Source organism: Podarcis melisellensis (assembly GCF_964234715.1).
Source record: "Podarcis melisellensis genome assembly, chromosome: 13".
Taxonomy (NCBI): Eukaryota; Metazoa; Chordata; class Lepidosauria; order Squamata; family Lacertidae; genus Podarcis; species Podarcis melisellensis.
Window position 1 is genome coordinate 41,407,300 of NC_138545.1, and position 15,412 is coordinate 41,422,711.

General features: G+C 47.0%; 1 protein-coding gene across 4 annotated transcripts in view; it reads left to right on the forward strand.

Annotated features, from left to right (window-relative positions):
* The first annotated feature begins 7,856 nt into the window (after positions 1–7,856).
* The window catches only part of GJC1 (gap junction protein gamma 1), a 37,129-nt gene continuing 29,573 nt past the window's right edge, over positions 7,857–15,412 (forward strand). The window contains exon 1 of one of the 4 annotated variants that reach the window (XM_081884289.1): positions 7,857–8,233. The gene's annotated coding sequence lies outside the window, so the exon portion shown is untranslated. Of the gene's footprint in view, positions 8,234–8,452; positions 8,715–13,433; positions 13,681–15,412 lie in introns of those variants that run through there. The other 3 variants (XM_081884286.1, XM_081884287.1, XM_081884288.1) reach the window with 3 other exon arrangements.

The following is a 15,412-nucleotide window of genomic DNA, read 5'->3' on the forward strand; positions in this document are numbered from 1 at the left end:
GAGTTCCGGCTGGAAAAAAGAAGCCCTGGTCGTACCTATCATAAGACATCCATGTTATGGATTTTGACGGTCATGTTTAAAAGGCTTTCTTTCATTTACAAATTCTCCAGAGAACCACAGATCAGTTGCAAAAGGTTTATGCTAACTCATGGATCACTTGGTCAGAACGTGTTTTACAGATGTATACTGTTACGAGTTGTGTTGAGGGGGCCTTCTGGGAAATAATAATAATAATAATAATAATAACAATAATAATAATAATAAAAGGAAAGTGGGGGTAACACTTGCTTTGACATATCATCAACCCTCCCCACAAACAAATCAGAATGAATGCTCAATAAATAGTCAATGTTGTCCGGTTTCCCTTCAGATGTATTGGGATGAATGCTGAATAATCAGGTTGTCTAGATTATTGTGTCTCATTCACACAAAACAGTTAATTTTATTGCAGACCTGAAGGACCTTTTGGGTCCATACAGACAAATCAGTTAATTTTATTACAGACCTGAAGGACCCAGGATAAGCACTGAAGAAAGAAATCAACAATCATGATAAGTTTCTTGTCTTCGGGATTGTAGGACTTCGTTTGACTTTTTTGCTGTGCTGCTGAGCCCAGCCCTTTATTCCTCCACTGTTTCCAGGACACTCGGATTATTAGGGTCCCCTTTGTTCTCGAAGAGGTGTCTAATTCCCTGCAGTTTTGTGCTGAGCGAGCGAGGAAGGCAGGATCTGAAGGCTGCGAATATCAGGAGTTCTTACGCTTATTTGCCACATTGGCTTAGGGGTGCAAGTGCTGTCGGGGAGGGAATGAGAAGGCAAGAAGCAAGGACCCTGGGACATCTGTCACCATTGCTGGAGTCAAAGCGAGAGGAACTGGGGTTGTGCCTCTAACAAGGGACGAGGACTATTGCACTGTGAAGGATCCATTTGTTCCCGCTAATTACCCACCCAAGGTGACACAATGCCATGGCTGCCTGCCTGTGAGAAACTGCCCCGTAAGGCCTCTTAACAAGGGGACTTGGACGCTAAATTTAACAGGGAACGACTGTTACGTGGCTTTGCACCCCCGTGGCTGCCAGCATTCATTTTAATCCCCCTTCTAAGAAAGAATTGCTGTCCTTGCGGCCAACTTGCTCATAACTTTCAAGAACTGCCAGCCTTAACCTTGCTGCCTGCGAACCAACGGCGGGTTGGTTTGCCACGGGATTCAGCCAACGTTGCGATGGCTTGTGCGGTCCACACACACGCCTGTGGGTTGTCCTGACTGGACATGCCTTGGCCAAGCATGGGAACCAGGCTGTGATGAACTCTATTAGCGATAGCCCAGACCACGCCGCCTCTCGCTGCCCCGGAAATGTTGAGGTTGTCGCAAAAACCCAAGCCATCACAGCTTCTCACTTTGCCATGCCCAAATTCCCATCTTTGTTGACATACGCCAGCCGGAAATGGATTAACATTGGCAGAAGCAGGGGGAAGAGAGAATTGCAGACAGGGGCTGTCTCCTCCTCTTCCTCAGCTCCTGGGAGTTGAAGAAGGCGAGAATGGGGGGAAGAGGGAAGAGTTTTGTGGTGGGTACGAGGGAGGGAGTCAGGCCGGCTGGACAGTGAAGTAGCAACAACAACAACATCTTAAAAAGCAGAGACATCACCTTGCCAACAAAGGTCCGTATAGTTAAAGCTATGGTTTTCCCAGTAATGATGTATGGAAGTGAGAGCTGGACCATAAAGAAGGCTGATCACCGAAGAATGGATGCTTTTGAATTCTGGTGCTGGAGGAGACTCCTGAGAGTCCCATGGACAGCAAGAAGATCAAACCTATCCATTCTGAAGGAAATCAGCCCTGAGTGCTCACTGGAAGGACAGATCCTTCGGCGATCAGCCTTCTTTATGGTCCAGCTCTCACTTCCATACATCACTACTGGGAAAACCATAGCTTTTACTATACAGACCTTTCTTGGCAAGATGATGTCTCTGCTTTTTAAGATGCTGTCTAGGTTTGTCATTGCTTTTCTCCCAAGAAGCAGGTGCCTTTTAATTTCGTGGCTGCTGTCACCATCTGCAGTGATTTGGAGCCCAAGATAGTAAAATCTCTCACTGCCTCTGGTAGAAGAGATAGAGAGAGGAAAATAAGACTAAGAAAGTAAAGAGCAACAACGTTTGGAATGCCGTAAAAGTTTGTATGTGTCTGAAATAAAATACACTCTTCTTTATTAATTGAGAACCTGATTGAGGCTGAAGTGATTTTACCGGGGAGGACCTGGTTGGTGGCAGCGGATTAGTGGTGTACGGGTCAATAGTCCGTGAAACGACCGGGGGCTCTGTACAAACGCCACACACATCCTTGGAGGTCTGCCAACTTCTGTGGACACAGCGAGTCAGCGTGGATGTCACCGAGACAGAAGCAGGGGTGAAGTGGGGGTGGTGGTGTTAGGGGAGCCATGGTGCCGGGCACACAATTTTTGTGAGGGCATGAACCAGGTGACCCAACGCAGGCAATCCCAGTGCAGTCCAGCCTGGTACATATCTCTATTGGCCAGCCAGGCTCCCCCTGCTTTGCTCTGGTAGGGGTGGGGTCACTCTGGCGGCAAGGAATAGGCTGGCGCACCAGCACATTTGTATCCTCCCCACCTACCCTGGGCGCTGAAAACTGACTCTACGCCGCTGGACAGAAATGCAAGCAATGGAAATAAAATCAACAACCACCGCTTTGACCCATGATAACTGGATCCCAGTATAATTCCTCTCCAGGCCATGCAGTGATACCGAATTGGGCAAAACAGCATTACATAATGGCACCATCAGGGCCTCAGCAGGCCGCTGCTGGTGGCACCTCCGCCTGTGCATAGCTTGAACTCTCCCCCGCCGTCCAAAATACAAACCTCTGAGGCTGTTCTTTGCCGCCTCCCCACCACCCAACCTTAAAAAAATAATTTTAAAAATCCTAAAAATTATTTTGGTTAGCAACTGGCGCTCGGGGCCAGGCCGCTAGCTGGCATGTGGTCATGAATGACCCCTGCTATGGCAGCCTGGCTTGCTGGAGCAGAGCAAACTCGCAGATCTGATAGCTGCCCCGAGCACTTGGCGCAAGCTGGGGAACTGCGCTAAATATAGGCTTCTTGGGAACAGGCTGCTATGTGTGTGTGTGAGAGAGAGGGAGAGAGTAAAAAAAAAATGCTGTTTCAGTTTGTGTCATCATTATTACGAGCGATGATGATGGGTTTATTTCATTAAACGGGGCTTCCACTGCCTCTTCGTCGCTTGCCTTCAAGAACGACCTTTCTGAGCAGGTTTTAGCTCTCCTGTTCAGAGGAGGTTTTGTGGCATATAAAAAAGGTGCTTAAAAGGGCAGGTTAAATAAAGGCGGGGGCGATTTGAGAGGATCAGCTCCTCATCTAGATAGGTCATTTGCCGATTCACACCAAGGCCACATCCGAACTATTTGTTTAAAGCACCAATTATACCATTCTAACAGTCATGAAAGGGACGCGGGTGGCGCTGTGGGTTAAACCACAGAGCCTAGGACTTGCTGATGAGAAGGTCGGTGGTTTGAATCCCTACAACAGGGTGAGCTCCCGTTGCTCGGTCCCTGCTCCTGCCAACCTAACAGTTCGAAAGCATGTCAAAGTGCAAGTAGATAAATAGGTACCACTCCGGCGGGAAGATAAACGGTGTTTCCATGCGCTGCTCTGGTTCGCCAGAAGCGGCTTAGTCATGCTGGCCACATGACCCGGAAGCTGTACGCCGACTCCCTCGGCCAATAAAGCAAGATGAGCGCTGCAACCCCAGAGTCGGCCACGACTGGACCTAATGGTCAGGGGTCCCTTTACTTTTACCTAACAGTCATGGAATCCTGGGAACTATCATTTGGTGAGGGTGCAGAGAGTTGTTCGGAGACCCCTATTCCCCTCATAGGGCTACAGTTCCAATAGCAGTTTAGGTAACTCTGTTGTAGTCTCAGGTAACTCTGGAAATTGTAGGTCTGTGAGGGAAATAGGGGTTCTCCTCAGCACTCTTAAAACTACATTTCCAAGATTTGGGGGGGGGGTGAGCATTGACTGTTTAAATTGGTGTGACACTGCCTCAAGAACGTACTGTATAGTGATGATGCGGCCTGATAAGCTATTTTTAATTGTTGTCAGGGATGGAAGTGAGAGCTGCTCATAGAAACCAACAGAGAAATCCAAGATTTTAACGCAGCTGGGATTGGACCCCAGAATGTCCACACACCTCCAATGGCCACATCTTCCTCCCACCACAGACAGAAAACTGTTTCTGGCCCCTGGTTCTTCTCAGGGAGAATAACCTAGTGATTCATTCGTAATGCTATGTTATATACAGTGGTAAAGTAAAGGTAAAGGTACCCCTGCCCGTACGGGCCAGTCTTGACAGACTCTGGGGTTGTGCGCCCATCTCACTCAAGAGGCCAGGGGCCAGCGCTGTCCGGAGACACTTCCGGGTCACGTGGCCAGCGTGACATCGCTGCTCTGGCGAGCCAGAGCCGCACACGGAAACGCCGTTTACCTTCCCGCTGGTGAGCGGTCCCTATTTATCTACTTGCACCCGGAGGTGCTTTCGAACTGCTAGGTTGGCAGGTGCTGGGACCGAACAGCGGGAGCGCACCCCGCCGCAGGGATTCGAACCGCCGACCTTTCGATCGGCAAGTCCTAGGCGCTGAGGCTTTAACCCACAGCGCCACCTGCGTCCCATATACAGTGGTACCTCAGGTTAAGTACTTAATTCGTTCTGGAGGTCCGTACTTAACCTGAAACTGTTCTTAACCTGAAGCACCACTTTAGCTAATGGGGTCTCCTGCTGCTGCCATGCCACCGGAGCACGATTTCTGTTCTCATCCTGAAGCAAAGTTCTTAACCTGAAGCACTATTTCTGGGTTAGTGGAGTCTGTAACCTGAAGCACATGTAACCTGAAGCGTATGTAACCCGAGGTACCACTGTGTATACTATTCCCCACTGACTTTTCAGCATGCAAATCTGTCAGCATCCATACCTCCACTATAAACCTCCCATGTGTACCCGTTGTATTATTTAATATATTTTTTATAAAATAAATGTACTTTTTCATAAAGTTAATAGATGCCACAAGTGCCCACCAATATAACTTTTAAAAGGTAAGCATCTGGAACAGGCTTCCTTATTACAAAACAAAGGTGTAGTATAGATGTTGCATTCTACACATTTATTCACAAAATGAAGATGTTTCAAAACAGGGTTGTTGTTTTGTCTTTTCTTCCCCAAGGCTAAATTTAATGGAAATTGGTGATGTAAATATGTTTTGCTCCTTTGGGGACAATTGGTCAAGGTTGGTTGTTTTTTTAAATAGTGCTGCATATGACCACTGAAATAATGAATGAAATTGCTGCAGTTGTGTTTCATAACCTTATAAATACTTTGGAGCATAAATGCGGGTTTTGTTTTTCAGGAACATAATTTTGTTAAAGTTTTTCACAAGATCAGCAGCAACCCGTGACTTGCAGAAGCAGAAAATGGTGTAAACCAAGCTGTGCTTTGTGATCCAAGGGTCACAACTTTCAACCCAAAATCTATGCAGTTACAGTCTTAAAGGATTCAGAAGAGAATGGACCTCCCAGACTGTTGTGATCTTACTTTGGAGGCCCCAGAAGAAAAAACTGCCACTGGTTAGGTTGCTTGTACAATCTAGCGAATCCTAGTTCTTCACCTTGTAGGACTTTTTAAAGATTCTGACTGTTTGTTTTTGACCTTTAACTGTTAAGACAAGGATAGCTAACCCGCAGCCCAGGAATTTGATCCACGCAGTCTGCAGATGTTTTTAAGTGTGCAAAGGCTGGGATAGGGCGCTGAGCTAGGATTTGCTGAGAATAGTGTTTTTCAGAGCTTGAACAGAGTAACATGTGATTGGTTTGGGCTTTGAGTGCTTCATTAACAAAACGACATTGACAAACTGGAGGGAAGAGTGCACGATGGCGCGACTGATCTCGGAGCCGCGGGGACTGATGTTATGAGAAAAGATTAAAAGAGCTAAAAATGTCCAGTGTGGCAAACTGGTGAATAGCAGGAAGGCACTTCACGTGGCTATAGGGATATGGATATGGGGCGGGGGAGAATAATTATTTGTTGAAGGATTTGTCTTCAGGGCTGAATTTGAGTCCTACCTTAGCTCGGGAGACAGTTTTGAAAGCTGTGAGTTGATGTCAGTTGCCTGGCAAAAGGGACAGCTAGCAGAGAAAGGCTATGGTGGCCCTATGGTGGCCCAGGACCGATGGGAATTATAGTTCAAAACATCTGGAGGGCAGCAGGCTGGCAAAGGCTGCTATAAAGAGAGTCTTCCTGAATGCAAAGGATGTTTTCCTCTTGGCGCTCACATGCCCCAGTACAACTGGATTTGGGGAAAGGGGTTTGGCGGCAGAGCATGTGACTTCCAAGCCAGTGCGAACCCCAACACTGACCCATGTTACAAAATAAGCACAGTTCAAAGATGCATGGGGAAAGAGGGCAAAATTAAGATGGGATGCTGGATGTGATGAAGCATCCAAAAGGAGGGGGCAAATGGAACAAGGGATTTACACAGGACTTGGGTTTCTGATAAGCTACTGTTTTTCTAAACGCTACGGAATAGAATTCTGCCGTTTTAAATGCCAGCCACCCGGGATTGTCAGTTGCAAATCCAAATCGGAGGACGTGAGTGTGCAAAATTCCCCTGTGCTGAAATCTACTGGTGGAGTATCTGAGCATGCAAATGGCATGCGCTGGGACATGGGTATGGTTATGCAAAATATAATGGGCTTTTAGCAGAGAAATGCTGGCATTTTAGCTATGTAATATGCATTGAGCATTAAGCAGGCACATAGCTGTCAAGTGTCCCTTATTTGGCGGGACAGTCCCTTATCTCAGCGCCATGTCCCGCTGCTGTCCCTTATTGATGATGTCCCTTAAATAAGCTACTGAAGGTAATGGGGCCCTTTTTATGTCCAGCTGTTCTTTGTCAGCAACAAATTGATGCTTTTTTTGTGTTGAATATATGCTATATAGTAATTTATGGACCTAACAGGTATATAAAGCCATTTGCACGCAACAAAATATGTATTTTATCAAAGTAATTGTTGATCCCTTATTTTGGCTGCTGATCCCTTATTTTCGAGGCTGCTGGTCCCTTATTTTCAAATCTGTAAGTTGACAGCTATGAGCAGGCATAGGCAAACTCGGCCCTCCAGATGTTTTGGGACCACAACTCCCATCATCCCTAACAGGACCAGTGGTCAGGGATGATGGGAACTGCAGTTCCAAAACATCTGGGGGGCCCGAGTTTGCCTATGCCTGGTATAAAGGCTGTCGGTTCTGTACAATCGCCATTCAGGTTATGCAAAATTCCACACATTGCACAGTTGCTTTTTAGGATGCAAATCAGAGTTGTACATCTTAGTGTGCAAATTCCGGGCAATTGGCATTCTGCCTTCACATAATGCGGATTAGACATTTACTGAGTAGATATTTCTACTTTTGAGGCTGAAGCTCCAAATGACACGGTGCTTGCATTTTGGGTTTGTAGAGTGCGCAGTGGCTGTAAACCAGCAACAACAAAAGTGTGCTTTGAATTCCGTGCTTGTAACTCTATACTGGACTGAATGTTTAAATTACTGTGTATCGGACAGCTGTGATTGCTCAGAAAGCACCAGGCAAGCACAAGAAGTAGGTGCAAATTTAATTTTTGTTTTGCGTCGGCATTCTAGATGCATTTTGCTGCTGCAGATGTTGTTCAGCAACACTTTCCTCCTCCATAGGTATGTAGCAGATCCAGTACAGTATGAGCGAGCGATGCATTATAGCGCGTGTCTTCGGCTGTGGGCATCAGTGGTGCAGGACATACTGATTGCAAGGCGTCTTTATTTGCGTTGTCTGGTCGGAAACCATTCAAATAAACGCGTTTTGCAGTTCCAATAATATGGGGCGGGAGCTCAGCACAGGAGGTGGAGCTTTTGCAAGTTTCACCTCGCGTCTTTTTTGCCATCCAAAACCTAGCAATCATATCAATAATCGTTTGCAATTTTAAAAGGCGTCCTTTCCCCCTCTTCTGTAATGGCACGAGCAAAGGACTCGGCCGTGATCATAATGGGACAATGCTTGCACCTGTGCGTCTTTGCGAGCTGGCCAAACCCTCCCAGAACACGGCTGCTGCAAATGAGTGTAGATCGATTGAGTTTTCAAGTTTGCAAAACCAAAAGAAGCGTCGATAGTAGCAGGTCGGTTGCAATTCGCCCCGCGCGTGCCAGGCAATTGCACGGCGTTTTGCAAAAGCCACGCTGCTCGCTCCGTGCGCGGGCGAGGGAGGGAAAAGGAGGAGAAAAGAAGAAGATAGAAGTCAGCCACTTATTCGGGTTTTGCAAATGTTTTAACGTTTCATTCTTTTGCAAGAGGCTCCATAAATGACGCTGTTGCAAGGGGGGGCGGGAGGAGGGACGGGATGCTTTTGCTACCCCCTCCCTTTGCTCCTTCTCCTGGGAGGTGGAGAGAGAGGGAGAAGGGGAGGGGGAAATCCCGACGGTCGTATCCGGCTCGCCGTCTCCTGAACAGCCACGAGAGGCTGCCAAGAGCGGGGCTGGGGTTCGCCCCCTCAGGACCGGGAGCGGACCCGCCATCCCCCTCACGAGGGGGAAATGGCCTGAGGAAGGCGGGTGAGTCCAGCGGGGCGGCGAGTTATGGGGGCAGCGCGCGCGCAAATAGGTAAGGAGCGAGAGGAGAGCTTTCTTGGGGGCGGCGGGGGGTTTCCATTTGTGGGGAGTCCCGGGGTGGCAGCGGGGCTTGAAACGTGGACGTGAGGGGGCTGAAGCTTCTCCTCATGGAGGTGAGCTTTCGAGGGTCTCGCGGGGGGGGGGGTTTCTTCGTGGTGAGTTCTTGGGGGGCATTTTTTTGGGTAAGTGCCCAAACGCGGAGGCGCGGCGGGAAGGGACCGCCGGGCGCACGGGAGAAACGCCGAGGCGCTGAGGGGGGACACCTTGGGAATGGCCGCTTGGGCAGGCCTCGTCGGCGCTTGGCTCCTTTCCAGGCTTCTTTCCTTGAGGGGGGAGGCGGGGGCAGTGGGGGTGGTCGAGGGCAAAGGTCCCGGAGTGGCCGGAGGGCGAGGAGAAAGAGGGGCTGGGGTGGCGGCTGCAAGTCGCCCACCCTTTAGCCTGCGCGCTCACAGCATGCTCCTCCAACTACCCGTACCGTCGGCTGCTGCGAGAAAATTAGGCGCAAAACAGGATATAGCGAAAAAGAAATTATTATTTATTAAACGAGGGCATCAGTGGGTAGGAGGGAGGGAGCGTGAAGAGGTTGGGCCCACAGGTGAGCGAGGACGCAGGTGATAGGATTAGCTGGGCCCCCAAGCTGTGCCTAGTGGATGGCAGTGGTTCTCAAACTTTCTGCTCTGGGCCACACTTTCAGAAATAAGGCTCACACCAAACTGATTATTATTATCATTGGTAAGAAATGCATTGAAAAGCAAAAAGGAGCGACTCCTAGCAGGGCTTTTATAGATAGATAGATAGATAGATAGATAGATAGCAGGCATCGGCAAACTTGGCCCTCCAGCTGTTTTGGGACTAAGGTAAAGGGAGCCCTGACCATTAGGTCCAGTCGTGACCAACTCTGGGGTTGCGGCGCTCATCTCGCTTTATTGGCCGAGGGAGCCGGTGTACAGCTTCTGGGTCATGTGGCCAGCATGACGAAGCCGCTTCTGGAGAACCACAGCAGCACACGGAAACGCCGTTTACCTTCCCACCGGAACGGTACCTATTTATCTACTTGCACTTGGACGTGCTTTTGAACTGCTAGGTTGGCGGGAGCAGGGACCGAGCAGCGGGAGCTCACCCTGTCGCGGGGATTCGAACCGCCGACCTTCTGATCAGCAAGTCCTAGGCTCTGGTTTAACCCACAGCGCCACCCGTGACTACAATTCCCATAATCCCTGACCACTGGTTCTGTTAGCTAGGAATGATGGGAGTTGTAGTCCCCAAACAGCTGGAGGGCCAAGTTTGGCCATGCCTGGCATAGAGCATAACAGTTTTATAATGGGACCATGGGACATACCGAAAGCGTAAAACAAGGCAGTGACATTCCAATTGTGGGATGTTCTCCCCAGAGCATCTTGCCTGGCACCATCACAAGAAGTCTTTAGGCACCAGGCAGGAACATTCCTCTTCACCCTGGCCTAAGGCTATGAAATAATCTCTGGCCTGTGACAGTGTGGAGAAGTGGACTGTTGTTATGAAGATTATTTTACTACTGTATTAGGCTGTCTGTCATTATGTTTTCATCACTGATGTTCTGCAGTGTGTTTTTAATGTTGCACATCGCCCTGGGATCTTCTGATAAAGGGCAGTCTATAAATTGAATGAATAATAATAATACATAAGAACATGAATCATTCCCAAAGTATGATTATAAACAAGCCTCTTACATCCGTACCTTAAGTATATATACAAACTAATTAGAGGTGTGAGCTTCTTTTTGCCAGGTAATCTCATTTATACTAGGTTTAATTTGAGACAAACCAACGCTAATCTCCTCATCAAAACAAAGAAGACTTTGTTTTTTTTCTGATCTTCCATATTGGTTGGAAAATATATTTTGAAAAGATACCAATCCATACTCTGCATATGTGCTGTACTATAGGGAACTGAAATGTTTAAATGTTTCTTTGATTGTCCTTGAATCTGCCCACCACATTTGCCATACTCTCCTGCCATGCCAATTTGGCACACCACACCCTTCGAGAACCACTGGTGTATGGGGACATAATAGGAAGAGTTGGGTGGACAGGCTTGCTGAGAGAGACTCAGGGCCCACCTCAATGCCTCTGGGAAGGAAGGCCACAAGCAGAGAGTAGGAAGGCAACAGGCCTCTCTTCCACAGTTGACCCCACCCAACTGGGCACCACCATTTAAGAAGGATATTAACAAGCTGGAACATGTGCAGAGGAGGCTGGCTGAGATGATTAAGGGTCTGGAAACCAAGCCTTATGAGGAATGGTTGAAGGAATTGGGTGTGTTTAGCCTCCTAAAGAGGAGACTGAGAGGTGATAGGATAGCTGTCTTCAAATATCTAAAGGGCTGTCGCATGGAGGATGAAGCAAGAGTGTTTTCTACTGTTCTGGAGGCTAGGGCCTGATCCAATGGCTTCAAGTTACACAAAAAAAGAGATTACAGCTAAACATCAGGAAGAACTTTCTGATAGTAAGAGCTGTTTGACAGTGGAACAGACTCCGTGGGAGGTTGTGATAGGGTTGCCATACGTCCAGAATTTTCCAGATATTGCGGGGGTTCAGCTGTTGGAAATCTTTTCCGGGCGGAAATCACTGAAATGTCTGGGAAAATCTGGATGTATGGCAACCCGTGTTGGAAGTGTAGATTTTGGTGAATTTCCTTAAAAATAGCTCAAAAACTTCATTTTTGTTTGAGATCTTGCAATACTTTGGGCAAAACTTTAAAAAGCTCCTCCAAAAAAGTCCCCCCCCCCAAAAAAAAACCTCAACAAATTTTGTGTCTGGATTTTCACTTTTTGAAAAATGGCAACCCTAGGTTGTGAGCTTTCATTGGAGGTTTTTAAGCAGAGGTTGGATGACCATCTGTCATGGATGATCTAGTTAAGATTCCTGCCTTGCAGGTGGTTGGACTAGATGACCCTTGGTGTCCCTTCTATGTCTACAGTTCGACCATTTCGAGATCACGGTTAATAGCAGCTAGCAATCATACCTTCTGATCTTCCCTCGAACCTTTCTAAGCTGACAACCATCAGTTAGTTACCCTTACCTCGTGGCAACTAATCCCACAAGCTGAACAGTTTGAAGATGTATAACTCCCTGCCCCCATTAATTCCAGTTTTAGTGCAAAAAAGGAAACCAAAATGCATGGACTCAGTCCTTCACTGTGCTTTGCTTGTGGGCAGGTCTGAAAGTTTAGCGCAAAGACACCCTTAATTGAGAGGGGAATTGTGCTTGCTCAACCCTTCTGCCACGGGTGGGCAGAGCTGGAGGTGGAGACATTCTGAACAGCGGACTGAATTAATGAATGGGAAAAGGTGTGTTTGCAGGGGTCTTTCCCCAAGTAAAACCTGAGGCAGAAACTCAAGTGGGAGTGACCAGTCCCGGACCAAACTGAAAACTGAACAGCTAGGTCTACACTTAATGGAAAGCGTGGATGAGTCCTTAGTCTTTTCATGACTAAGTCATGCACTAGTCATAAGGGGTATTTCCTCTTCTCTTTAATAAATTTGGGAGTCATAAGATCCACACTCACAGTAGTTACGTATTGCAAAGGCAGCCAGGCATCTTGTGTGCCACTCTTGAGTTGGCTTTCAGGTGAAGTTCGTATATTGTCTGTGCAACTGTTGAATTTGAAGGCTCTGTGCCAGCACAATCTGGCTTGGCAACCAAGGTCCTCTATAGTGCCACCGTTACTGTGTATTCATGTAAACCCAGGGGTAGGCAACCTAAGGCCTGGGGGCTGGATCCGGCCCAATCGCCTTCTCAATCCGGCCTATGGACGGTCTGAAAATCAGCATGTTTTTACATGAGTAGAATGTGTCCTTTTATTTAAAATGCATCTCTGGGTTATTTGTGGGGCATAGGAATTCGTTCAATCCCCCCCCCAAAAAAATATAGTCCGGCCCCCCACATGGTCTGAGGGATGGTGGACTGGCCCACGGCTGGAAAAGGTTCCTGACCCCTGATGTAAACCTTAGGATCAGTAACCTATTACATTTCCCTTTCATGTGCAAAGCCATTAAGAGGTCAAGTGGTCAAGGGGGTTATTCAGTACTAAATAGTTTATTTTTATTTTTATTGATGCAGCGTTCTGTAAACCGCATTGAGACCCCTGGTATAGGGTGGTATATAAATTCAATTAATAGTAGAATGAATGAATGAATGAATGTACTACTAAACAGAGCAACAGCCAGGATTCAGTTTCTATAAACAGATTTTGTGTACCCCAAATAGATCAGACGTTATATGGCTCCTTATGTTTAGAATGATGCTCAACGTGTATCATAGGAAGTGAATCTCACCGAGTTTCAGTGAGACTTAACTTCCTAGTAAATATGCGTAGGACTGCAGCCTTTGTCTCCCTGGAATTTCTGTCTTGATGTTTTCTGTTGTGGTTCTTGGCTGTGATAGCTGTGTCTGGACTGAGCAAATGAGGGGTGTTTCCTTTAATTGCGGGGGGGCGGGAGAGAGATGAAAGAGATATTTTACTACCCCAAACTCTTTCCGTAACACAATCATCTCACCCGGTAGGCTGGGGGAAGATTGCAAGGCTATGAATGCAAAGGGGTTGGTACAGACACGTTTCAGGTTGTTGTTACTCATAATCTGCCTCCGTGAAAGACAGCTGCGCGTCACCCCCGCTGAGTGGTCGAGATGCATATAATGTTCATGCCCTGTAATAGGGGGAGGAGAAAAGGGCTGTGCCGGGTTGCCTCAAACAATAGCGAGCCTGGAACGTCTTTCTTCCGCTGTCAAAACTTGTTTTCTCATGAGCGCGGAAAGCATTCGGCTTCCCTGGGAATGCCTGTTGTCCTAATGACGATTCTGCCACATTTAGAAGCGTTCCGATGTTTGTCCTGCTTCATTGTCCTTTTACGTCCCATATCTCTCGATGCCTCCTTGGCTTGAGCTGGTTTCCCCCCCTCCTGGAAACGGCTGGAGACGGTAAGTATTCGCGCCAGATGCATGCAGACACAGACTCGTCCTTTCAACAAAAGAAGCATCCATTAATGGGGGGAGAACTTTGGATCTTTTGAGTGAGCTTGGCTTTCAAGAACAGATATGGGAGTTTCGTTTGTTTGTTTTTTAAAGGAAAAAGAAAATACGCAGTTCAAGTTCTAGGTCTGAACAGGATATTGATTTGTAGTTTTTTCCCCAGGGGGGTTTCGACAGAGGGAACATTGCAGCCGTGAACTTTGTGGGTTTGAACCCACTGATGCAAAATCTTTAATTGAATTAAAGTGTTTTGGGAGGCATATGGAGTGTAGAAGGGATGGAGATTAACAGCATTGCATTATTCCTTCCTGATAAATCTTCACCTTTTGAAAACGGTTGTTGGGGTTTTTCAGCTTAGCATAGGCAAGAGGGTTTCAATTTTTTAAAAAAGATAAAACTATAAATACCCATTAAATTGTCATGTACACGTGTATTTGGTAGCCTGATAGTTTGGGGGAGGGGGAAGATCCAAACAAATATAGAAGGTCAGCTGAGTAAAAGCTGCAGAACTGCATTTTGCTTGCAAATTTGCCCACACTTCTAAGGATTTGAAATAGCAAATGACTGGTTACATACTCCATTTGATTTTATGGTGCCATGGAATTGTTTGTTTGGTATACAGCTTAAATGTATTGTGTAGACTATTTCTTGGTTTATTTTTTGTTTTTGGGGTTTTTTTTGGATGCATGCATTGTATGTTGTAACCATGCTAAGTATTCTTGTATTTTGCATTCCTGCTACCTTTGGCACACAGCTGAACTTCCGCTGTTGCTCAGGAGTATTCACCACATCCTCAGGCTGCTCCGCACATCTGAACAAGTATTTCCTGTCCACAAAGGTTCATGATTCAGTAAACCAGTGGCTCTTTTCCAGTCCTACCACACTCGTCCTTTTGCTGCTACTTTTCTAAGATTTCAAAATGTGGAATATTTCACATTTGGCCTTGGATTAATTTCTTTTTTGCCGTTACCGTCCCAGCTCTCCATTTGTCAAGATCATCCAGTTACTTGATGGGTCATCTCTAAGCATGAGTGAGCCTAGAACCAAATCTTAGCCTCTAAAACGTTTTCAGACCCTCCCACTCCAGTCAATGAGGTGCTGTGTTCATTTTTGTCCCCTCTTGGAGGTTAATTTTGCGTATTATTAAATAATGTTTTGTGCAAACTTTGTTGTTCTGAGTGAGCTCGGCGTGGGGTTTGGTAGTACCACCACAGTTCCTTTTCGGTGGGGCTTAGTTAAGATTGCTGAACAAAACTTAATGTACCATAGGCACTTCGTTATACCTAAGGCACGAGTTCAGCGCACAGACCTAAAGAGTAGATGTCCAGCTACCTATCTAGTAGATTTGATGTGTGCACCTTGGGAGACGCAGTAACTTGAGTGCTTTGCCCAATAAGGAATGAAACTGCCACCTGTTGTTCTCCTTGGACTACGTGGGTTCAGGACATCAATGCAGGGGGGTCCAAACTTGGGATCTAGGTTAGGGGAACTGTGTGGCATCCAGGTTGTGGGAGATCCTTCCTCCTTCTCCATATGATGAAACAGCATTTGCAATCGGGATTTGGGGTAGGTGGGATGGAATGAGTTGAGACTGTGTTTTGTGGATGAACCTACTGGTAGGCACCATTCCAAAGTCGGAACGTTCGCAGATATGTTTTTAGAAGCATAGAGTCGGGACAGA